At 42.0% G+C, this 25,354-nt stretch overlaps 1 protein-coding gene across 2 annotated transcripts in view; it reads left to right on the top strand.

Moving 5' to 3' along the window:
• TTC28 (tetratricopeptide repeat domain 28) overlaps positions 1-25,354 on the top strand; it is a 482,751-nt gene that overhangs the window by 169,186 nt on the left and 288,211 nt on the right. The gene's annotated exons all lie outside the window — the stretch shown is intronic.

Raw genomic sequence — 25,354 nt, 5'->3', positions numbered from 1 at the left:
CACAAGCTCCTTACCTCTCGGGGTTGGGGGGGAACAATGCCTTTTTTATTCATTCCTGGCTCCAAACCTTTGGAGATGTGTAATCAGGGTTTGGAGGAAGGTAAAAGCCTGCAGAACCTATCGTACCTCTTCCCACTGTTTCATTATGTTGAAAAAAGCGCTGAAATTGTACTTGGAATGGCCTAGCCCTGAAGGGGTTAATGAGGCTTTTAGGCCCACAACAGCTTCTCTGGGGTCCCACTGGGGGGCGAGCAGAACATTCACACAAACACAGGGATGGGATGGTTGCAAGGGTACAAGGGGTGGAGCTGCCTCAGCCTGTGTGCATGTGTGGGTGCATAGGTCAGCTTTGTTATTTGCTCTGCTTCTGGCTTAGAATGCATGCACACATTGCATGCCTCCTCCTCCTCTAAGGCCATGAGTGTCTGCTGACCAGCATGCCTGTAGGAGTGCCGCTCTGTGTGCATTTGCCACCACGATTCCACCTCTGTGTGCAACAGTGATTGTGCCTTTGTGTGTGTCTGACTATGTTTGGCGACGGATCGTAAATAGTAAATCTCTCTTTTCCGGCTATTTCCTAATATGGCTCCTGTGTTGGAAGCAGAGTCTACAAAGCTCGCTCAGTAGTTACGTAAAAATAAATTGCCATTGGCCACAGAAATAGTGTGTGAGATGAGGGAATGACCTCTCCAGCTGTGTGCTATGAATGCAGTTAGCAAGTTGTCTGTGTTGTGGAGGCTCATTTTTGCTAACATGCCTGGATTGTGATAACTATGCAGTGACCCTAGTGGTTTGCCGCATAGCAGGACATTTTTAAAAAACACATTTGGCAGTTTGTTTTATTGACATTCTTTAAAGGAAAATCTAGCAAACCGAATGTGCTGTACCCCCCTCCAGCAATGACCCTCTGCTTCTGGCAGCTGTGGGCTATTATATTTCTTTGGAAAAACCTGCTTGAAGCTCTCTTTATAGCATGATGTGTGATATTGTGTTTTACATCAGGGCAGAAATAGAAATCATATGTGAAATGCGTGAGAGGGTCTCCTGCTTTGAGTGTTACTAGACACTGAAATGAACAGTGCTTCAGAATAGCGTGATTGGAGTTCGTATTCCCACTGCAGCTCAGGGTAATGGGTTAGGCTTCCATATCCCGACAGCTTATCTCGTCTCTTCTCTCCATTCTGAAGCCCAGAGATGTTCTTTTAATATTTCCAACTACTGATGTCTCAGATTAAAAACTATTAAGTAGAAATAACTGAGGGAATGTAAGCTTGTTGGAGGCGTCTGTCCATTTATCAAGCTTCCGCCTCCATCTTCCTCCCTCAAATTGCTTTTAAGATGTCTACAAACTGTACATTCATAAATGTCTGTTTTTACTATTCCACCAAACATACAGTAACTCCTGTGGTTATGGCTGTGCAAAGCCCTCTAGGCCATGCATACAGAAGTATTGACTGAACCACTGAAATATTATTCTTGGCAGCTGGCTGGACTTTTTGACTCTAGAAGATTCTATTTCAAGTGTCCGGATTCAATCCACCGTATTGGCTCACCCTGGTGATGCTTAAATCACAATACCAGAAGCTATATTTATTCTCTGCACTAATGTCTAGTTCATAATCCCACATTATGATATTTCAAGCAACCAAATTTGATTCTGTAGAATGCGTAGGAGATTTTTTAATTCAGCCTGGGCTATCACATATTTTATTAATCTGGCTGAGCTGGTAGTCTGAGTAAAAATAATTCCTTCTGCTGTGATGTGATGGAAACTCTTTTCATATTGTATTCAATTGTAGTATAGTAGCAATAAAAATCCTAGCAGAGATTTGGTTTATTTAGTCACTGTTGCCAGAGTGCTCACATGAGCACGGCCAGGCTTTCTGCTGGCCTTGCGTTAATGCTTTTGTAGTGTTAGGATCATGTGCTTTATTGAGCAGTTTCAAGAAAATAAATCAGGCAAAACACTAACAGATGGCACAGTAGTACCACTCTTACTCAGTAGATCAATATCATTTTAACCAAGCTAAGGAGAAGATACAGTAGCTAGCATTTCTGTAGCCTCCAGCTACCTTTAGGTGTAGGTCAGTTCGGATAATGAAATGACTTGCCTGTCTCTTGCTTATTAAACAAATGTTATGTTACAAAACCAGGAACTGCAAACATTTGTAAATGAGCAAACAGTATATTTCCTTAAATTTACCAAATGAATGCTCTATTTTGATTTATTAGATTTGCACTTGCCCCCTTTGTGCCATGTTTTGTCTAGAGATTTTGAAGGGGTATATTCTTTGCCCAGGCTGTGCCCTTTCAGGTGCCTGGCTAAGTACCATAGGAGTGGTTTAACAGAGCATGCAACTTACCAGCTGCATTAGTGCATGGATAGTCCTGTAAATAGACTGAGGGTAAGCATCCTTTTTTCTGATCCTAAGGTGTAGCTATAACTTTTGAAGTGGCAAAGAGTCCTGTGGCACCTGATAGACTAACGGGCGTATTGGAGCATTGCATGACATGCATCCGACAAAGTGGGTATTCACCCACGAAAGCCTTATGCTCCAATACATCTGTTAGTCTATAAGGTGCCACAGGACTCTTAGTCTGGATCTGTAAAAGCGGCAAACACGGCTACCCCTCTGATACTATAACTTTGATTCCATGCATTTTGCACCTGGCAAATAAATATATAAAAGGGATTGAAGTAAGCCTTTGCTCACAGACTATCTGTATGTTCATAAAGTTAGAAAGATTCAAACTTCATGTAATCAAGCAATTAATGTTAGCTGTTTTAGAGTAAATAGTGTAAACAGAACTTCAATTAAGAACTGTAAGGAAGGAGACGGTGACTAGATCTTCCAATGGCCTATCTATTCTGCCTTACACAAGGATTATGTGAAGCATGGCATCCTGGGAATCTCGCACCATGTGTTGTCTTAGTGGTATTGGCAAGTGGCTCATTTAGAATTCCCCCATGAAGAAGACAATCTATTTCCCATAGGACCTCATTGTTAGATCCCATCTAGCAATTGTCACCACTGGGCGCTTGCACTCTCCACTCCAAGCCCACCTGGTAGGCCAGTAGTGCCATCCTATAGACTTACAGCAGTCACCTGGAAGTGAGAATGGAGGTTATTTCTCCTGTAATGGTCTATCTTGTTCACAGAAATGGGCTCTTAAGAGAGAAGAAGCCATTGAGTGAGCAGCTTCACAGACTGACACTAGAATTGGTGAGACCACCAACTTCTGTTGGTGAGAGAGACAAGCCTTCAAGCTTACACAGAGCTTGTCTGGGAAACTTGTCTTCAGATACAGTGCTACAGCTGCACCGGCACAGCTGCACTGCTGTCACACTTTAGTGAAGACGTTCCAGTGCTGATGGGAGAGCTTCTCCTGTTGACGTAGTTAATACACCTTTCTGAGAGGTGGTAGCTATGTCAATGGGAGAAGCTCATTGTCTACACCAGGGGTTAGATCAGTATTACTACATCACTAAGAGGGGTGGATTTTTCACACCCCTAAGTGAAGTAGTTATACCAATAAAGGTCTGTAGTGTAGACTTCACCTCTGAGTGTCACACGTAAATACAATATGAAATAGATAGCATGAGTAATTAACACCTATTTCAAGGAACCATTCAAGGTGAAAAGAAAAGGAGTACTTGTGGTACCTTAGAGACTAACAAATTTATTTGAGCATAAGCTTTCGTGAGCTACATCTGATGAAGTGAGCTGTAGCTCACGAAAGCTTATGCTCAAATAAATTGGTTAGTCTCTAAGGTGCCACAAGTCCTCCTTTTCTTTTTGCGAATACGGACTAACACGGCTGCTACTCTGAAACCTGTCATCATTCAAGGTGAAGTGGCCCATTAACAGCCAGTCATAGTGAAGAAAGGAAGGGGGGGAATAGCATTTGGGGGGTTGTAGATTTTTGTAGTAAACCATAAATCTGGTGTGTCTATTCAGTGGGCCACTGCACCTTGAAAGGTCCATTGAAATATGTGTTAACTACTTCTGCTAAACTATCTGTTCCACCTTGTATTTAGCTGTGACATTCTGAGTACGTTTCCCAGACCTGAAGAAGAGTTCTGTGTAAGCTCGAAAGCTTGTCTCTCTCACCAACAGAAGTTTGTCCAGTAAAAGATATTACTTCACCCACCTTCTCTCTTTAATATACTGGGACCTACACACACTGCAACAACACTACATACTAGGATTGGTGTGAGAGCTCTCCTTTCACCACTGTTAAACCTGGAACACTCCTGAAGCAGGCAGGCTGGGAAGAAAAGTGGGGTGGTTTGTGTTTCTAATGGTTATTAAACCTATCTTGTTTGTGATGGAAGGGACTACCATGATAAATGTAATAAGCGTCAGAGGCTGCTGAATACATAAGAACATAACATAAGAACAGCCATACTGGATCAGACCAAACATCCATCCATTCCAGTATCCTGTCTTCTGACAGTGGCTAATGCCAGGTGCCCTAGAGGGAATGAACAGGTAATCATCAGGTGATCCGTTCCCTGTCTCTCATTCCCAGCTTCTGGCAAACAGAGGCTAGGGACAGCATCCCTGCCCATCCTGGCTAATACAGTTGGTCCAAGTATAAGAAATACACCCAGCAGCTGCATTTATGTCTGTTAATCACTGACTGGCCATGTCAGGTGTAGCTCCAATGGAGGATTCATTAAATCATTAATAAGAATGTAGCAAAACTTCTCTGTTATTGATGTGCTAAAATCATGTATGTTTACTGAGAGCTAAAGTGTCACATACCTCTGACACCGGTAGGGCTGGTTCATATAGCTTTGATACCAAACTCACCTGTACATAAATACTTCAACCTTTTTGTAGGAAAGAAGAAAATCTGCTCCCAGTTGATTCAGGCAAATCTTACCCTATTGTGAATTATTTTGCTTTCACAATAAGCTTTATCATTTTAACCAAGTCTGGACCTATTGTAGTATGCTTTGTTTGAATGTTCTGTAAAGATTTTTAAAACATGTATGATAGTTTATAAACAGATTTCAGCTAGCTTTCCTACTTTCTAAAATATTTATTGTTTTCAGTTTAAAAATGTAATACTTGAGGAAGGGCAAAGCCCTTTTTGGGTTTCCCCTTACATCTATGTCAATGGTCTGCAGTCCTAAACTGCTGTTCAGGTGTTAGCCCCTCTTCTTTGCAGAGTGCCACTTGTGGGGTACGAACATCTGCTCTTGTCTAGGTTGAGGAAAGCTACTGACCGCTATTCCTACCTACATGCCTCCAGCTTTCACCCTGACCACACCACACGATCCATCGTCTACAGCCAAGCTCTGCGATACAACCGCATTTGCTCCAACCCCTCAGACAGAGACAAACACCTACAAGATCTCTATCAAGCATTCTTACAACTACAATACCCACCTGCGGAAGTGAAGAAACAGATTGATAGAGCCAGAAGAGTTCCCAGAAGTCACCTACTACAGAACAGGCCTAACAAAGAAAATAACAGAACGCCACTAGCCTTCACCTTCAGCCCCCAACTAAAACCCCTCCAACGCATTATCAAGGATCTACAACCTATCCTGAAGGACGACCCAACACTCTCACAAATCTTGGTAGACAGGCCAGTCCTTGCCTACAGACAGCCCCCAACCTGAAGCAAATACTCACCAGCAACCACATACCACACAACAAAACCACTAACCCAGGAACCTATCCTTGCAACAAAGCCCGTTGCCAACTGTGCCCACATATCTATTCAGGGGACACCATCACAGGGCCTAATAACATCAGCCACGCTATCAGAGGCTCGTTCACCTGCACATCTACTAATGTGATATATGCCATCATGTGCCAGCAATGCCTCTCTGCCATGTACATTGGTCAAACTGGACAGTCTCTACGTAAAAGAATAAATGGACACAAATCAGATGTCAAGAATTATAACATTCATAAACCAGTTGGAGAACACTTCAGTCTCTCTGGTCACTCGATTTCTGATCTCAAAGTCACTATCCTTCAACAAAAAAAAATTTTGAAAACAGACTCCAAGGAGAGACTGCTGAATTGGAATTAATTTGCAAATTGGATACAATTAACTTAGGCTTGAATAGAGACTGGGAATGGTTGATTCATTATAAAAAGTAACCTATTTCCCCTTGTTTATTCCCCCCCCCCCCCACTGTTCCTCAGACGTTCTTGTTAAACCCTGGATTTGTGCTGGAAATGGCCCACCTTGATTATCATACACATTGTAAGGATAGTGATCACTTTAGATAAGCTATTACCAGCAGGAGAGTGGGGTTGTGGGAGAGAAAACCTTTTGTAGTGATAAACACCCATTTTTTTCATGGTCTGTGTGTATAAAAACATCATCTGTATTTTCCACAGTATGCATCCGATGAAGTGAGCTGTAGCTCATGAAAGCTTATGCTCAAATAAATTGGTTAGTCTCTAAGGTGCCACAAGTACTACTTTTCTTTTTGCGAATACAGACTAACATGGCTGTTACTCTGAAACCTGCTTATTCCCTGAGTTCATGAATTGAGCCCAGGTGAAAAGTGAATGCACTCTATAGGAAATCGCTACTGAGTCTATTCAAACAATGAGATCTTTCAGTAACCTTTTTTCTTACCAGTGATCATGCTTCTGTGGTGTATTGTTTAGAAACACTGTAGGGAAAACATCTTGAATGCTATCTACACCACTTGTGAAATGTCACCAGCTGAAGAATTCCCCCTCTCTGTAGCAAACTAGGTAGACCAATTCCCTTGCAAGAAGAAAATTTGTTTGTAAAAATCTAACTCCATATTGCTTATAGAACTGAAAGATGTTTCCTAGCTTCTGAGAGATTCCTAATTAGAATGAACAGGAACTCACTGAAACGATCATTTCTCCAGAACAGGAAGATTAATTGGCCCTTAGGTTACTTTAAGGGCAAGTTACTTTTGTGAATTGCAGGATGTGGTGGAATCAATTGCATTAAAAGTTAAGTATACTGTCTGGGCTTCTGATCTGCCAAACTAGAGCATCTCTGGCAAAATTCTATTCAGACCAGGTGAAAAAAATCCAGACAGATTGAGTAATGACAGAAGGCATGTAACTAATGTTGTGGCTAAGATATGAACTTTTATCTGTATTTTGAAGCAGTACTGGTACTTGTCAGAAATAGGTCAAAATAATTAATTTGTATAGAAATTCCTATATTCACTATTTAGAGGGTGTATTTAATGACTCCGAAGAGCATTTACAAATCTGAGTCTGACTTTTAATCTACTTTAATTAAAAGGAGTCAGTGTTGTTGGATAGTTAAATATTGTATACGTTTTCCTTTTATGGATATTGTGAATCTTTGCTTTGGAAATGACATCCTACCTGAAAGCACAGCTCTGCCTAGGCTATTAATATATTTTTATGGCCAATGTGATAGGACAGCACTGCTTTTTCTACCTTCCTCCACCAGAGACCTGGAATGGAGATGCTTCCCCCAAATCTGATGGCAAATCTGATGAGAAATATGAGTGGTTCAATTGACTGATGCAGTGGTTCAGGGGACTTTAGTTTTAATAACCTTTACTTTGAAGATGCTCTCATGATGAACTGTGGATACCTAGTTCCCTGAGATTTAAGTGAAGCAGCTTTGTTGTTCAGTATCACATACCTAGATTAAAGACATGAAAATTATGTGCACCCGGTTTTGTGTGGAATCCATGCTTCTGCTCTTGTTGAAGGTTTTGGACAAAGAGGATAAACTTGCAATGCTTAACATCAAAGGAATATATGGAATAGACTAGAGCACTTTTTATCAGTGCTAAGATCTCCATAGTGTCCAATGCAGGAAGAGAAGGACAAAGAACATGAAGTCAGGTAAGGTAGTATAGTAATTGTAGGTTGCTTGGAGACTTGAAAAGACTCTAGTTCAAAACTCTTGGTACTTGCCTCATGAAGCATCTGTGAGATTCAAGTGTTCTGGAATTCATTTTCCTGCCTTAGAAATCCTGTACATGAAAGCAGATGTGCTTTTTGAAGGGAGGACACTACATTGCTTGTAGAGAATGAGGTAATAATTATATGTCTGAGGTAGTGCAAACAGGTTAGAAGAAGAAATTACCAAATAATGCAAGCCCTATTGTAATGTGACACATCATAATGTATTGCATTCCTTTTCAGAGAGACTACAGGCTTTCATTTTAAATTAGTCTCCGTTATTTCAGAGACTCTTTTCTGAACAGTTTTCCTGCTCAGTTATCCAGTGTTATCCATCCATACTCCAATGTTGTCTGCTAGGAAGAAACATAGAATCATAAAAATCTCAGGAGGTCATCTAGTCCGACCCCCTGCTCAAAGCAGGACCAATCCCCAACTAAATCATCCCAGCCAGGGCTTTGCCGAGCCGGGCCTTAAAAACCCCTAAGGAGGGAGATTCCACCACCTCTCTAGGTAAAGCATTCCAGTGCTTCACTACCCTCCCAGTGAAATAGTGTTACCTAATCTGACGTCCCCCACTGCAACTTGAGACCATTTCTCCTTGTTCTGTCATCAGCTACCACTGAGAACAGTGTAGATCCATCCTCTTTGGAACCCCCTTTCAGGTAGTTGAAAGCAGCTATCAAATCCCCCCTCATTCCTCTTTTCTGCAGACTAAATAATCCCAGTTCCCTCAGTGCCTCCTCATAAATCATGTGCTCCAGCCCCCTAATCAAGGAATAATAATATTCCCCTATCTAGACAGTTGTTTACTAAAAGCTTCCATTCGGGCAGATGCCTTTGACATTACTCACAGAATGCTTGCCCTCTTTCTGAGACTAGGTTTACAGATAAACGTACAAAAATCAACTCTAAACCCTGTACAGAAGTTGGACTTCATTGGGGCCCATCTTGATTCCCTGGAAGCCAAAGCATTACCACCAATGAACAGCTTTAACCTCATCTCTTCAGTACTGAAGAGTCCATGTGTATCAGCACAAACCTGTCTCCAATTGTTAGGCCATATGGCGGCAACCACATTTGTGGTATGACATGCATGTCTTCATATGCGCTGCCTTCAGGGCTGGCTAAGAACCATCTACGTACCACACAAACACAGCTTAAGCAGACACCTTACAATGTCGACCAAAGTCAAAGACACTCTACATTGGTGGACACAACCCAACAACATGTGCACGGGAGTTCATTCCATTCAGAACCCACTCTCAATGATACTCAAAACTGATGCCTTCTTGATCGGCTGAGGAGCCCATCTGCAACACCACACAATTCAGGGCAGGTGGTCTCCCCCCAAGATATAGCTACACATAAATCTCTTAGAGTTCCACACAGTTCGCAACACGTGCTTCCACTTCCTACCATTGATAAGGAACGAGAATATATAAATGACTGACAACATTGCCTGCATGTTTTATATAAACTGACAGACAGAAGCCCAATCACATTCCTTACGCACTGAAGCCCTGAAACTATGGAACTTGTGTATCCAGCACAATATCAGCATCACAGCGTTGTACTTCCAGGCTGTCAAATACTACAGTGGGCACACTGAACAGAGAATTTTTTCAGGATCATGAATGGGAACTAAACAACACGGTCCTACAGAACGTATTCCAACAATGGGGCCACCCATCCATCGACCTTTTTGCGACATCCCAGGACTACAAATGTCTATGGTTCAGTTCGAGACCAGATATGGAGCCTCAATCCTCGGGGGATGCCTTCCTCTTCAAATGGGAAGAAGCTCTCTTGATCCCTTTGTTGTTGAGAGTGATGCACAAAATACATACTAACAAGGCCAAGATCATATTGATACCCCAGTGTGGCCCAGACAGACTTGGTACCCTTACCTATTGCAGATAGCGCACCACACACTCTTTCACTCCTGACAGACCTTTTATCACAGGACACGGGATGGATTCATCCCCCGAACCTGGAGAGACTTCACCTGAAAGCATGACTCTAACATGGTTCCATCATGACAAACTAGACTGTCTGGAACAGATTATAGACGGTCAACCATGCGCAATACTTACCTTGAGAAATGGAAGTTTCTACCTGTGGTGCCAGAACAAACAAATTGGTGCCGTTTCTGCACCTATGCCCTTGATATTGGACTCTATCTTGGAACTAAAAAAATCTGGCCTCTCCATTAGTTAGATCAAAGCACATCTCACAGCCATTACTGCCTTCTACCAGAATATCAATGGGACATCGCTATTTGCCCATCCAATCACCAAACGTTTCCTTACGGGTGTGATGGGTTGCACACCCCCCCACCCCCCCGTTAGGAGTGCCACCTGATGTGCTGGGGACCCACTGAGCCCACCTGTCCCACCAGCCTGGGTTCCCCTTACTCTGTGCTGCTGTGACAGGCTCTCAAGCCCCCTTCCAGCACACACACTGGTGTAGAATCACACAGAGTCTGCATTCAGATCTGAGTGGGAGGATTCGGCTTGGAGATTTCCCAGCACTCAAGTACACACACCCTCTGGAGTGTAAACCCAAAATTATATTGTCTTGTGTTGTATAGAGACCTATATAGCATAAGCTTATGAAATTTGCCCCCTCCCTGAATGTGGAGGAAAATATGCACAGCTTTTTGCCCCCCCTTCCCCCAGTTATGAATTGCATAAACTCGGTTTTAGAATAAACCAAAAACAAGTTCATTAACTACAAAAGGTAAATTTTAAGCGATTATAAGGGTTAGTAAACATGACAAAGCAGATTACTGAGCAAATAAAACAAAACACACAAACTAAGCTTGATACACTAATGAATACTGTCTACAAATAATAATTTCTCACCCTAAACGTTGTTTTAAGCATGTTGCAGAATTTCTTGGGGGTTAACTGCAGTGCTTGCAGTTTAAAACTCCAGGTATATCCTTCCCTGGCCAAACACTATTCCCAGCCCGGGCTCAGCCCCTGCCCCACCCAGCCTAGTTCCTTAGTTTGTTCTCAGAGTAACAGCCGTGTTAGTCTGTATTCGTAAAAAGAAAAAAGAAAAGGAGTACTTGTGGCACCTTAGAGACTAACCAGTTTATTTGAGCATGAGCTTTCGTGAGCTACAGCTCACTTCATGAATGAAGTGAGCTGTAGCTCACGAAAGCTCATGCTCAAATAAACTGGTTAGTCTCTAAGGTGCCACAAGTACTCCTTTTCTTTTTTAGTTTGTTCTGGTGTTTTCAGCAGTCTTCCTTCTTAGGCAGGGAAGCAGTGGAGAAGAGCCTAGATTAACTCAATCCCCAGCCTTAAATAGGATTTGCATATGGTGGGAATCTTTTGTTTCCGAGTTTGACCCCCATCCCCTTCCCATGAAAAGTACCAGTATTTCAAGATAGTATCCTGTATCAGGTAACTTGATCACGTGACCCTGCAGTGTCAAAGCAGCATCCCAGGAAACTTCTCAGGAAGGAGGGAGATTAGTATTTTCAAAGTTCTATTATCCTTCCTAATGGCCCATCCAGGCTGATTACATACTGTGTGGTGGGCGTTCCCCAAATACACACACAGTTGTAATTGTTACATAGTCAGTATTCCTAACTTCAGATACAGAAATGATACATGCATACAAATTGGATAAGCACATTCAGTAAATCATAACCTTTCCAATGATACTTCACATGACCCATCTTGCATAAAACTAGGGCTGTCAAGCGATTAAAAGAATGAATCACAATTAATTGCACTGTTAAACAGTAATAACTACCATTTATTTAAATATTTTGGATGTTTTCTACATTTTCAAATATATTGATTTCAGTTACAACACAGAATACAAAGTGTACAGTGCTCACTTCATATTTATTTTTGATTACAAGTATTTGCACTGTCAAAAAACAAAAGAAATTGTATTTTTCAGTTCACCTAATACAAGTACTGTAGTGCAATGTCTTTATCATGAAAGTTGAACTTACAAATGTAGAATGATGTAAAAAAAGAAAAAAACCTGCATTCAAAATTTGTCACCAAATTTGCAGAGGATACAAAATTGCTCAAGATAGTTAAGTCCCAGGCAGACTATGACGAGCTACAAAAGGATCTCTCAAAACTGGGTGACTGGGCAACAAAGTGGCAGGTGAAATTCAATGTTGATAAATGCAAAGTAATGCACATTGGAAAACATAATCCCAACTATACATATAAAATGATGGGGTCTAAATTAGCTGTTACCACTCAAGAAAGAGATGTTGGAGTCATTGAGGATAGTTCTCTGAAAACATCCACTCAATGTGCAGAGGCAGTCAAAAAAGCGAAGAGAATGTTAGGAATCATTAAGAAAGGGATAGATAATAAGACAGAAAATATCATATTGCCTCCATATAAATCCATGGTACGCCCACATCTTGAATACTGCATGCAGATGTGGTTGTCCCATCTCAAAAAAGATATATTGGAATTGGTTCAGAAAAGGGCAACAAAAATGATTACGGGTATGAAACAGCTTCGTTATGAGGAGAGATTAATAAGACTGGGACTTTTCAGCTTGGAAAAGAGACAACTAAGTGGGGGAGGGATATGATTGAGGTCTATAAAATCATGACTGGTGTGGAGAAAGTAAATAAGGAAGTGTTATTTCCTCCTTCTCATAACACAAGAACTAGGGGACACCAAATGAAATTATTAGGCAGAAGGTTTAAAACAAACAAAAGGAAGTATTTCTTCACACAACACATAGTCAACTTGTGGAACTCTGCCAGAAGATGTTGTGAAGACCAAGACTATAACAGGGTTAAAAAAAAGAACTAGATACATTCACAGAGGATAGGTCCATCAATGGCTATTAGCCAGGATGGGCAGGGATGGTGTCCCTCGCTGCTGTTTGCCAGAAGCTGGGAATGGGCGACAGGAGATGACTCACTTGATGATTATCTGTTCTGTTCATTCCCTCTGGGGCACCTGGCATTGACCACTGTCAGAAGACAGGATACTGGGCTAGATGGACCTTTGATCTGACACAGTATGGCTGTTTTTAATGTAAAATTTTAGAGCCTGCAAGTCCACTCAGTCCTACTTCTTGTTCAGCCAATTGCTCAAACAAGTTTGTTTACATGTGCAGGAGATAATGCTGCCCGCTTCTTGTTTACAGTGTTTACAGTGTCATCTGAAAGTGAGAACAGGCATTCTCATGGCACTGTTGTAGTTGGCATTGCAAGATATTTATGTGCCAGATGCGCTAAAGATTCATATGTTCCTTCATACATCAACCACCATTCCTGGGGACATGTGTCCATGCTGATGATGGGTTCTGCTCGATAACAATCCAAAGCATTGCAGACCGACGCATGTTCATTTTCATTATCTGCGTCAAATGCCACCAGTGGAAGGTTGATTTTCTTGTTTAGTGGTTCGGGTTCTGTAGTTTCCGCATCGGAGTATTGCTCTTTTAAGACTTCTGAAAACATGCTCCACATCTCGTCTCTCTCAGATTTGGAAGGCACTTCAGATTCTTAAACTTTGGGTCGAGTGCTGTAGCCATCTTTAGAAATCTCACATTGGTACCTTCTTTGTGTTTTGTGAAATCTGCAGCAAAAGTGTTCTTAAAATGAACAACATGTGCTGGGTCATCATCCGATGAATATGAAATATATGGCAGAATGCAGGTAAAACAGAGCAGGGTCATACAATTCTCCCCCAAGGAGTTCAGTCACAAATTTAATGAGCGCATTTTTTTAACAAGCGTCATCAGCATAGAAGCATGTCCTCTGGAATGGTGGCAGAAGCATGAAGGGGCATACAAATGTTTAGCATATCTGGCACATAAACACCTTGCAATACCAGCTACAAAAGTGCCAGGCAAATGCCTGTTCTCATTTTATGGTGATATTGTAAATAAGAAGAAGGCAACAGTATCTCCTGTAAATGTAAACAAACTTGGTTTGTCTTGGCAATTGGCTGAACAAGCTGTAGGACTGAAGTTTTACATTGTTTTGTTTTTCAGTGCAGTTATGTAACAAAAAAAAATCCACATTTCTAAGTTGCACTTCCACAACAAAAAGATTGCACTACAGTACTTGTATGAGGTGAATTGAAAAATACATTTTTTATCATTTTACAGTGCAAATATTTGTAATAAAAAATAATATACGCTTTGATTTCAATTACAATACAGAATACAGTATATATGAAAATATAGAAAAACATCCAGAATATTGCATAAATTTCAATTAGTATTCTATTGTTTAACAGCGCAATTAAAAGTGCGATTAATCGTGATTAATTATTTAAATCGTGATTAATGTTTTTGTTAATTGCATGAGTTAACTGCAATTAGCTGACAGCCCTACATACAACATATCTTAGTTAGGTCGTATTCCTATTGTAACTATTTCTATGAAGAATATCGGACGTAGTGTCACAATGGACATCAGGAACACTTACCGCAAAGTATGCGCACCCACTCCACCTTGGGATTTGGACCTAGTATTACATTGCCTCACTTGACCCCTATTTGAACCCTTAGCAACATGTTCTCTTACACATCTATTGATGAAGGTGGAATTCCTAATGGCTATCACATCAGCCCATCGCATGGGCAAGTTAGGGGCCCTTCTGGCACGCCCACTTTGCACAATTTTTTTTCAAGAACATGGTCATCCTAAGATCTCATCCAAAATTTCTAACTAAAGTATCTTCTTCCTTCCATGTAAATTAGCCAATCCATCTCCCCATATTCTTCCCCAAACCACATGGCGTACACAGGATTCAGTATTTACATACTCTAGATTTCAGACATGCACTAGTGTTCTACCTGAATAGAACTAAGTCTTTCAGAAAATCTCCGAGGATATTCATTTCCACTATGGAACATTCTAAAGGTTCCGCTCTAAAGTCTACACAAAGACTATATAAATGGATCTCCAGATGCATCCATCCATATTATCAACAAAAGAACCTTCAACCGCCATTGGAGATCAGAACTCACTCTACCAGATCCTTTTCAACTTCAGTAGCCTTTCTAAACAATGTTCCAATCATGGATATATGTAGAGCAGCCACTTGGGCCTTCACATATATGTTTACAAAACACTATACAATTGATCGGAGTTCAAGATCTGCACAGGGTGAGTAACCTTCTCTGACTGATTGCTCAGTTGGCTGATGTGGATAGGACCTGCTCTTTTTCAGTTCAGCAAGAGCAGATGTAGTCAGAATGAACAGTCTTGTGTGCTAAACAAGAAGAGTAAAGGTGGGACAATGTGTTGTATCTTCTTAGGCGGAAGTTCCCTTTACGTTTTTAAAGATGTTCTTCATTTCCAAGGCTTTGCAACTTCACTGTGTTAAAGTCTGGAAATAGATGGTAATTGAGCTGAGCTCTAAAGATTCTGCGGAAGTGACTGGCACATAGGGAAGGCAGCATAGCATTTGGCTAACTCTGAGGCTTCGGGGTTAGTGGGTTTTTACTCCTCAACATTTGTTTCCTTCAAATGTTTTACTCAATCTTTAATTAACCGTTTCATATAACTCTTTCACTTCCCTGCCTCCTGTTCCTCTTCCCTATCTCACCCATTACACTCTGAGTGCACACACTAATATCCATAGCTGTTTTTTTAACGTATTATTATTTATTATTTGTATTATCGTAGTGCCTAGGATCCCTGCTCCTATCCATAGGTACATGTGATTTGCCCTTCTATAACCAAACTATTGGTCCATCAAGTTGAGTATCCTGCAGCAGTGGCAAATACCTGATGGTTTAGAGGCAGAGCAAATTATTATATGACCGGTTAACTGTGCAGTGCTGGTCACAGAGGAAATTCCTTCCTGACCCTTGCAGCAGCTATTCCGAGGAATGAGATTTGGTATTCTTATTTTAGCACATAACTAGCTACGTTATTCATTCCTTTTCTGTGTGTAGGATTGTGGAACACCTGTTATTTTTTCATATCCAGATCTTCATGGCATCACTCAAACATTCTGAGGGGAGCTGTTTTGGCTGACTTGTACATCATGATCTGCTAGCACTGAACAGGGTTTGAATGGGGTTACTTGAATTTTATTTTCATTGGTTGTCTTTGTAAACTATTGCTTCTAGGCTCGCTAGTATTTGTGTTTCAGAGTCTTTTCTCTTGGATTATTGACCTGATCCTGTCAATGTATATTTAGAGGCTTTCAAAGTGGTAAATGTTTGACCCTGTGTTAATACTATTTAAGGAATGTAGCAGCTGGTTCTAGGGGAGACTTTACAGCCTCCCTTGTAGATCAGTATTGAACAGAGCATGAACTCTTAACAATCTTCATACAGATAGGCTGTGAACAGGCCCAGTGCAGAAACCAATTCTCAGATATTTTGGATATTTCTCTTTTTGTTGTGTTGGATACTGCAAGAGCTTTGTTTTAGTCCTGGTCCTGAAACATGCAACATTTCACTGTAAAACTGGAGCCCCTGTTAGTGTCATAACAGTGGTGCATAAATTGTAATATGTAAACTGAGATATTAGATCGCGATGGAGATCTGCAGACACAGCAAAAGTCCAACAGACTCCAACCCCGGTGTTGACAATGAGGCATTTAGGGTTTTACATGTTTGCTTATGAAGAAATAATGAGTGACTTGTTTTGCTTACATTTTACTTCTACTCAAGAAGAAAAAACAAATGCAAAGCTCAGAGTTGCTTGTAACCTCTGGTATTTTGTTTGGCTTTGCACAGTTTTTACAAATACTGCAACAGCTGTTTCCATGTTTCTCCTAATTACCCTAAGAAAAAGTGCACATCAAAATAATGTCTCCAGCGTTCCTAGCAGAAACACACTTCTTAGGCTTATGTTGTATTTTGTTTTAATTTTACCTTAATTTTTTCTTTCTTTGCCTTAACTTCTGGAACTAGCTGAATTTTTTTCACGTTCTTTAATTTATGCTTTTTGTTGCTGTGGTGATCTTATGAATGGGTGTTGTAGTTAGAGTTGCGTGCTTTCTTGTTAGGATTAATTTTGATAGCTGCATATTCACACACACAGCAGAACTGTAATTTAATCAATGCAATGCCAAAATATTATTCACAAAGAAACATTTGCTCCTCTATTTTCCAAATAAAGCATTTGAAGGGAACACTCTTTGCAGTAAGTGATATAGTGGGGAGTTTCAGAGAGTACAAGATAATTATTTGTAATTATGGACATGTCTGCAAGGGAAATCATCTTAATTTGTTCCTGCTAAGAAACAGAATTGCCCTAGTTGCAACATATGAATCCTTTTAGGAGATTAATGCCCTATGCCTTTGATACTGTGCATAGACACTGTAACCTCTTGTTTCAGAGAAGCAGCCGTGTTAGTCTGTATCCGCAAAAAGAACAGGAGTACTTGTGGCACCTTAGAGACTAACAAATTTATTTGAGCATAAGCTACAGCCCACTTCATCGGATACATAGAATGGAACATATAGTAAGAAGATATATATACATACTGTGATAAAGCATGGCCAGAGGGCAGAAGGAGAGTGTTAGAAGGGAGCCTTATTCCCTGTAGAGGGAAGAAAGTTTGCTATAAATTAATTAAAGCACCTGAAGCCAATTAAAGCACCTGAAGGCAGTCACATGATAAAACCCCCCTGCTTCAATCAGACAAGAGGAGGAGTTGAAGCAGAGTGGATTGGTGTTCGAGCAGAGCGCAGTTTGGAGGGAAGCAGAGGAGAGTTTGGAGAAGTGCTGTGGTGGGCTAAGACGACCACGACCCTAGGTAAAGGGACACCTGATTTGTGCAGAGGGAGGGCACAAGCTGAAGGGCAGGAGAGGGAAGTAGCCCAGGGGAAGGAACCGCTAGTTCCAGTGGTTTACCGCTATCCCTAGGGCCCCTGGGCTGAGACCCGGAGTAGAGGGTGGGCCCGGGTGGGTCCCTCCCTCTCCACTCCACTCCTCTAGGACACGAGTGAGGCAGTTAATACCCTAGTTCAGGGGCAAGAAACGGTGCCCTGAACTCCGACCCAAGAAGAGAAAGCGTGAGACCCATCATAGTAGTGCCGGCAATTTGCCACAATACATACAGAGAACAAGAAAAAGTGGAGTGAGATATACCTCTTGGTTTATCTAAAATCGCCCCTTTAATCCCACTCTTCAGTCTGAATTTTTGCCAACAGAAGACTTCAATTAAAAAAAATACTTAATGAAATGCAGACAGCCCATGAGACTGAATTCCTACCTTCACTCCAGGATAACTGATACTGAATAGTAAACTTATAGCTAAGAGAACAGATGTTAAAAGGTATAATGTAGAGTAAGGGCAGGTCTACACTACCACTTATGTTGATATAACTTACGTCTCTCCGGGCTGTGAAAAAGCCACACCCCAAGTGACACAAGTTACACCAACCTAAGCACCAGTGTGGACAGAGTAATGTCGGCAAGAGATACTCTCCCACCAACATAGCTACTGCCTCTCACAAAGATGGAGTAATTATGCTGACTGGAGAGCTCTCTCCCATCATCATAGAGCGTCTTCTCCAGTCATGCTATGGTGGTGCAGCTGCACTGATGTCGAGCTTCTAGTGTAGACTGGTCCTAAGATTCCTCTCTCAGTTGTAGCGTACCACACCCAGTGGTAGAGCTTCACAACATCGACAAGTCCTGTAGTTTAGGAAAGGAAAGCTTCAGAAGTTTTCTTGCCTTGAAACTGTTGGGGGAATGGATGTGTAGCACATTAGATAAAAGAAAAGGAGTACTTGTGGCACCTTAGAGACTAACCAATTTATTTGAGCATAAGCTTTCGTGAGCTACAGCTCACTTCATCGGATGCATAAAGTGGAAGATGCAGTGAGGATGTTTTATACACACATTTTTTCATGGTCTGTGTGTATAAAACATCCTCACTGCATTTTCTACTTTTATGCATCCGATGAAGTGAGCTGTAGCTCACGAAAGCTCATGCTCAAATAAATTGGTTAGTCTCTAAGGTGCCACAAGTCCTCCTTTTCTTTTTGCGAATACAGGCTAACACGGCTGCTACTCTGAAACCAGCACGTTAGACAGGCTCGCTATCTGGCATCTGGGAAGAGAATAGAGTCTAAGCTCACTTCTCTTGCCCTGCTGCTGCCTGTGCTGTACCTGCCCTGTGGATAGACAGAAGACTTCGTTCTCCAAAGTTGTGTATTCAGCACCTTTCTTCAGGGCCAAATCCACTAAAAAAAAACTCTTTGAATCTGTGCATATTAACATTAGAGAAAATAAACAGATACAAGCACATGCTGTCAGCAGACCGTTCGTTCCATGGTTTGTTAGCTTGCACTGTTACGAGGAATTAGAATATAGAGCTGAACTGCAGCCATCCCGTGGCTCTGGAATCCAACTGAATAAGAGCAGCTCATCTTGCTCCTTTTGTCATTCAAATAACATGCAGAATACCAAATGAAATGATAAATGTGAGGTTTAATCCCCAGACCTGTGTTTGAGAATCAGTATTTCTGCAGTAGCATCACCCATAGGAATACGGTGTAGCTTGTACGTGCACTGAAATGCCATCAGAGTGGTATCATTTTTTATTTAGTTTATTACTGTCTAGAAACATCCATTCCTTTATTACTTTTCATTAGTTTTTAATAAATATGCAGCTGTATGGGATTCATGTGCACTTCGGGCAATGAGCAGAATACAAGGCAAAAGTGAGAACACCTCTGCAAACTGAATACCACTGTCCTTAACTCATAAACAAGGGGGCATTGTTTTAGTGCAGGGATGGGCAAACTACGGCCTGGGGGCCACATCCGGCCCTCCAGGCATTTTAATCTGGCCCTTGAGTTCCTGCCAGGAAGCGGGGTCCAGGGCTTGTCCTGCTCTGGTGCTCCAGCTGGGGAGAGGGGTCGGGGTCTTGCACCACTCCACATGGCTCCCGGAAGCAGCGGCATGTTCCCTCTCCGGCTCCTGTGTCTAGGGGCAGCCAGGGGGCTCTGCCCGCTTCCCCTGCAGCTCCCATTGGCCGGGAACCACAGCCAATGGGAGCTGCAGGGGCAGTGCCTGCAGACAGGGCAGCGTGCAGAGATGCCTGGCCGCACAGAAGCTGGAGGGGGGACATGCTCCTGTTTCTGGGAGCTGCTTGAGGTAAGCGCCACCCAGAGCCTGCCCCCTGACCTCCTCCCACGCCCCTTCCCTGCCGTCCCGCATCCCAACCCCCAATTTTGTGAGCATTTATACAATTACCATACCCAGATGTGGCCCTTGGACCAAAAAAGTTTGCCCACCCCTGTTTAGTGGGTTGCCTGGCTTATCCCTAAGAGAGAATGGGCCTTAGGTCCTCATGCAAGACAAAGGAATAGGGGGCACTCTTTCAAGTTCAGTTGGTAGTTTGCTCAGAATACAACATTAATAATAGGAAAGAGACAATCAACTTAACCAAAGTGCCAGTGTCAAGAGGAAAGCTTGTCTAAACAAGCAAGTCTATATAATCACAGTGATCACCCTGCTTAAAATGGTTCTTTTCCCTTCACTGCAGTATAGCACATTGGCTGTCCATCCCTGCTGAATCAGGAGACACCAAGCACATAAGTAAAAACTGCTTAAACTCGAGATGGAAACAAATGGCACAAGTCTGAATGCCTCAGAGAGATATTTGGAAACCTTTTGGTTCAGTAACCCTGACCAAGCTTCTCAGAATAGCTGAGTTCTCAATATGGATTTTCGTCTGTTCCAGTTGATTTGAAAAAGAACATCCAAACAGAGGACTGACTATCATTATGAGTTTGTTCTCAGTTCCTGCATGGGGATTCCCAGCAAATCAAGATAGAAATTTAGCATTAATGCTTAGGCAAAACTGATTTGAACAGCATAAGGTGTGAGATATCTTTCTGTTGACTGTAAGCCAACTTAATAGTGCTGGTGGGGGAATTCTGCATAGTACCTGGACTGGTTGGTGGCAGAATTTAGGGACCCCCCAGGTCAAATAGTTTTCTGCCCAGGTGATTCCCTTAAACTGATGTATTTCAGGGACTGTTGCCTCATTTCCCTGAATTGCAGGTGCCAAGGAAGTGAAAGCAAACTCTGAAACTGAAATGTGAACCACAGCAGTGCAGTCTGCTCACTGAACTACTCAGATTCATTATTATTTTCCAGTGTCCAGAGGTGTGCTAGGCTCCTATCTGTGCATAGAAGAAATAGAAGCAAATATGGCAGGCCACCAGCTTGGCTTAACAGAGAAATCTTTGGTGAGCCTAAACACAAAAAGGAAGCTTAGAAGAAGTGGAAACTTGGACAGATGACCAGCGAGGAGTATAAAAATATTGCTTGAGCATACAGGGATGTAATCAGGAAGGCCAAAGCACAATTGGAATTGCAACTAGCAAGGGATGTGAAGGGTAACAAGAAGGGTTTCTACAAGTATGTTAGCAACAAGAGAAAAGGTCTGGAAAAGTGTGGGACCCTTAATGAATGGGGGAGGCAACCTAGTGACAGATGATGTGGAAAAAGCTGAAGTACTCAGTGCTTTTTTTGCCTCGGTCTTCACAGACAAGGTCAGCTCCCAGACTGCTGCACTGGGCAGCACAGTATGGGGAGGAGGTGAGCAGCCCTCAGTGGTGAAAGAACAGATTAAGGACTGTTCAGAAAAAGCAGGACATGTACAAGTCCATGGGGCTGGATCTAATGCATCCGAGGTTTGAGAGTTGGCTGATGTGATTGCAGAGCCATTGGCCATTATCTTTGAAAACTCGTGGTGATCAAGGGAGGTCCCGGAAAATTGGAAAAAGGAAAATATAGTGCCCATCTTTAAAAAAGGGAAAAAGGAGAATCCAGGGAACTACAGACTGGTCAGGCTTACCTCTGGAAAAATCATGGAGCACCTCAAGGAATCCATTGTGAAGCACTTGGAGGAAAGGAAGGTGATAGAAGCAGTCAACATGGATTCACTAAGGGCAAGTCATGCATGACCAACCTGCTTGCAGTCTATGATGAGATAACTGGCTCTGTGGATATGGGGAAAGCGGTGGACGTGATATACCTTGACTTTAGGAAAGCTTTTGATACAGTCTCCCACAGTATTCTTGCCAGCTAGTTAAAGTAGTATGGGCTGGATGAATGGACTATAAGGTGGATAGAAAGCTGGTGGGCTCAACGGATAGTGATCAACGGCTCGATGTCTAGTTGGCAGCCAGAATCAAGCGGAGTGCCTCAGGGGTCGGTCCTGGGGCCAGTTTTGTTCAATGTCTTCATTAATGATCTGGATGATGGGATGGATTGCACCCTCAGCAAGTTCGTGGATGACACTAAGCTGTGGGGAGAGGTAGATATGCTGGAGGGATGGGGTCCAGAGTGACCTAGGCAGATTGGAGGATTGGGCCAAAAAAAGTCTGATGAGGTTCAACAAGGACAAGTTCAGAGTCCTGCACTTAGGAAGGAAGAATCCCATGCACCGCTACAGACTAGGGACCGACTGGCTAAGCAGCAGTTCTGCAGAAAAGGACTTGGGGATTACAGTGGATGAGAAGCTGGATATGAGTCACCAGTGTGCCCTTGTTGCCAAGAAGGCTAACGGCGTATTGGGCTACGTAAGTAGGAGCATTGCCAGCAGATCAAGGAAAGTGATTATTCCCCTCTATTCGGCACTGGTGAGGCCACATCTGGAGTATTGCATCCAGTTTTGGGGCTCACGCTACAGAAGGGATGTGGACAAACTGGAGAGAGTCCAGCAGAGGGCAACGAAAATGATCAGGGGCCTGGTGCACATGACTTATGAGGAGAGGCTGAAGGAACTGGGCTTATTTAGTCTGCAGAAGAGAAGAGTGAGGGGGGTTTGATAGCAGTGTTCAACTACCTGAAGGGGAGTTCCAAAGAGGATGGAGCGAGACTGTTCTCAATTGTGGCAGATGACAGAACAAGGAGCAATGGTCTCAAGTTGCAGTGGAGGACGTCAGATTAGGTAACACTATTTCACTGGGAGGGTAGTGAAGCACTGGAATGCTTTACCTAGAGAGGTGGTGGAATCTCCCTCCTTAGGGATTTTTAAGGCCTAGCTTGACAAAGCTCTGGCTGGGATGATTTAGTTGGGGATTGGTCCTGCTTTGAGCAGGGGGCTGGACTAGATGACCACCTGAGGTCTCTTCCAACTCTAATCTTCTATGATTCTAAGGTGACGCATGGTCCTTGCCCCATGCAGCTGAGATGTGACTGTTTGCAAGGGAAAGAAAACAGGGTGGGATGAAAAGAGAAGGCTGTGTTGTCACTCGTTGAAGGCAATTTTGCATACGGGGTAGCAAAATTTAGGTCTTTAACTCAATGTTTGTCAATGTGGTGGCAAAGTAGGTCTTCAGGAGGGATTCGAATAAGGAAAGAACTCAGGAAGAAAGTTCAGTGCACGGGGCCAGCCTGGAAAAGGGTATGGAGATGGTTGTGGAAGAAGTGGACAAATAGGGCTTCATAGGCTGGGCACAGGATGCAATGAGAGACCAGGTCAGATAAGATTTGCAGGCAGAACTCAGTGCCATTTAGAAATATAATGTGTACATGCTAATGTAAATTATGCATTGGTATGGATGGCAGAATAGACCCCTGACCCATTCTGGATCCATCCAACAGTTTTGAATCGCAGTTCTCCATTTTATGTAAACAAGTGGAGCAACTTTCAGCGGCTAAATGGTATCAAAGTGCTTTTGATATATTGGTAACATTCCTTTCTGCCTATCTACGTGTTGAGCTGAGCTCCTGCTCTGGCTGTTGAGCTCTCATTGAAGTAACTCCTGGATCAGTTTGTAACAATTTCCCCAGTAGATCTCAGGATTGGTGGATGTATTTTATTAAAGGTATTTGTACTGGGACACTCATTAAACTTGGCAGTAAGGATTGAGCTATTGATGCTGTCTAGATCTCCCCTGATTTAAGAGAGACTACCTTTCAGGAGCATAGATTTAACCAGCGGAACTCTAGCGCATGGTCTCTGTGTTTATCCTAGCTATGACTGAGTAAACAAAAGGGTCAGATGGAAAAAGGCCTTTCGATCACTAGTTGAATAGTATTGTGGTTTATTTACCTTTTGGCTACAATAATGTTATTCTAATCCAAAAACCCTGAGTAAATGTTTGTTGAGAGTTTCTGCAATGTCTAAACATTGAACTGTGTGCAGTTTTTAGTGGTAGCATGACTGAATGGCGAACATCTGCCAGGAGCCATTCCACAACTGATCTAACACATGAGCTTAGGGAAGGGAAGCTGGAGATGCTGCATGGCTGCTACTGCCACTGAGAAGTTGATTATATTGTGGACAACTAGAGATGCAAACTGTAGAGTAAATTTGTTTCCATCAGCAAACCAAACTAAGACATGAAGTTCCACTATAAAACCTGTTCTCTAGAAGCTTCATGTTTGAGAGGCTGGGGAACGTCCATGACAAGAGACAGAGTAAAGAACATCCCAGCTCTTGCTGGAATTTAAGAGTCATCCCTTCACCTTTTGAAAGTGTAAAATACTTCAACAGCCTCAAATGTTGTAGCTCTTTTGCTTGGGAGTAAGAAGACTGTAACTTAACCCACCTCCAAAAAAACTGATTTAAAGAAAATTATATAAAAAATGAAACTGATTCTCCCCATCATGTTAATGCACTACTTAAATGTTTTTAAAGCTTTTTTGGACTTCATATATTGTGCATGTTTGGGCAACCTAAGCCATTCCAGTAATTTCCTTTTAGCTCACAAAACTAGACAATAGTGACAGAAACCAGGGACTTATTAAGCGCTGGTATTGTTGTGGTTTGTTTTTAACAATGTATGTTGAATCATGTGTTCAGGTGAGAAATACCTTGTTTCCATTATAAAGAAATGTTGCTGTTTTTATTGGAGCTGCTCACAGTTGTTTCTTTTATTCTCTTTCTTGTTGTTTACAGCTTATTACATTTAATTGAAGTAAATGAAGATTGTGAGATGCTACTAAATGTCATTTTGTTGCAAACTGCGCTTACATTCCCTTTGCTGGGGGCATGAACTAGGTTGTTTCTCAGAGCACCTTAGTAATTTCCCTCAGGATTTAGAAATTAAATATTTCATTTTCATTATACAAACGATCTTGCCTTAAGTACATGAAAACTGGAGCTGAAGTTCGGTATACATCTTCAGCTGAGCAGAAATGTTTCTGGAACTCGCTCACCTAAACTCCTGCACTCAGAATTGAGTTTATGGTTTTCAGTTGCAAATAATTCGTGTAATTGTAGCAGAAGATGTTCTGAAAGAGCATTTTTTGCAGTTGATGTACAAATCAGTTGCACCTTCTGTAAAATACAGACAAAACCAGCGCTATCAGAGGATTTAGGATTGAGGAAAAGCCCATGTATTATGCTGATGGGAGCCACTTAAGTAATTATCTAAGACATAAAATCTTTCTTTCATCTCTAACTTGTTTTGATTCTATGTATTTTCTGAGAGACATACAGAATTCTTTCCTGTGCCATGTACTCCCATCAAAGGCTAAAAGGACATCTTTCTAG

This window comes from Natator depressus, chromosome 15 (genome assembly GCF_965152275.1).
Source record: "Natator depressus isolate rNatDep1 chromosome 15, rNatDep2.hap1, whole genome shotgun sequence".
NCBI classification, from domain to species: Eukaryota; Metazoa; Chordata; order Testudines; family Cheloniidae; genus Natator; species Natator depressus.
The sequence above is the reverse complement of the archived record's forward strand: the minus strand, read 5'-3'. Positions and strand labels throughout refer to the sequence as shown.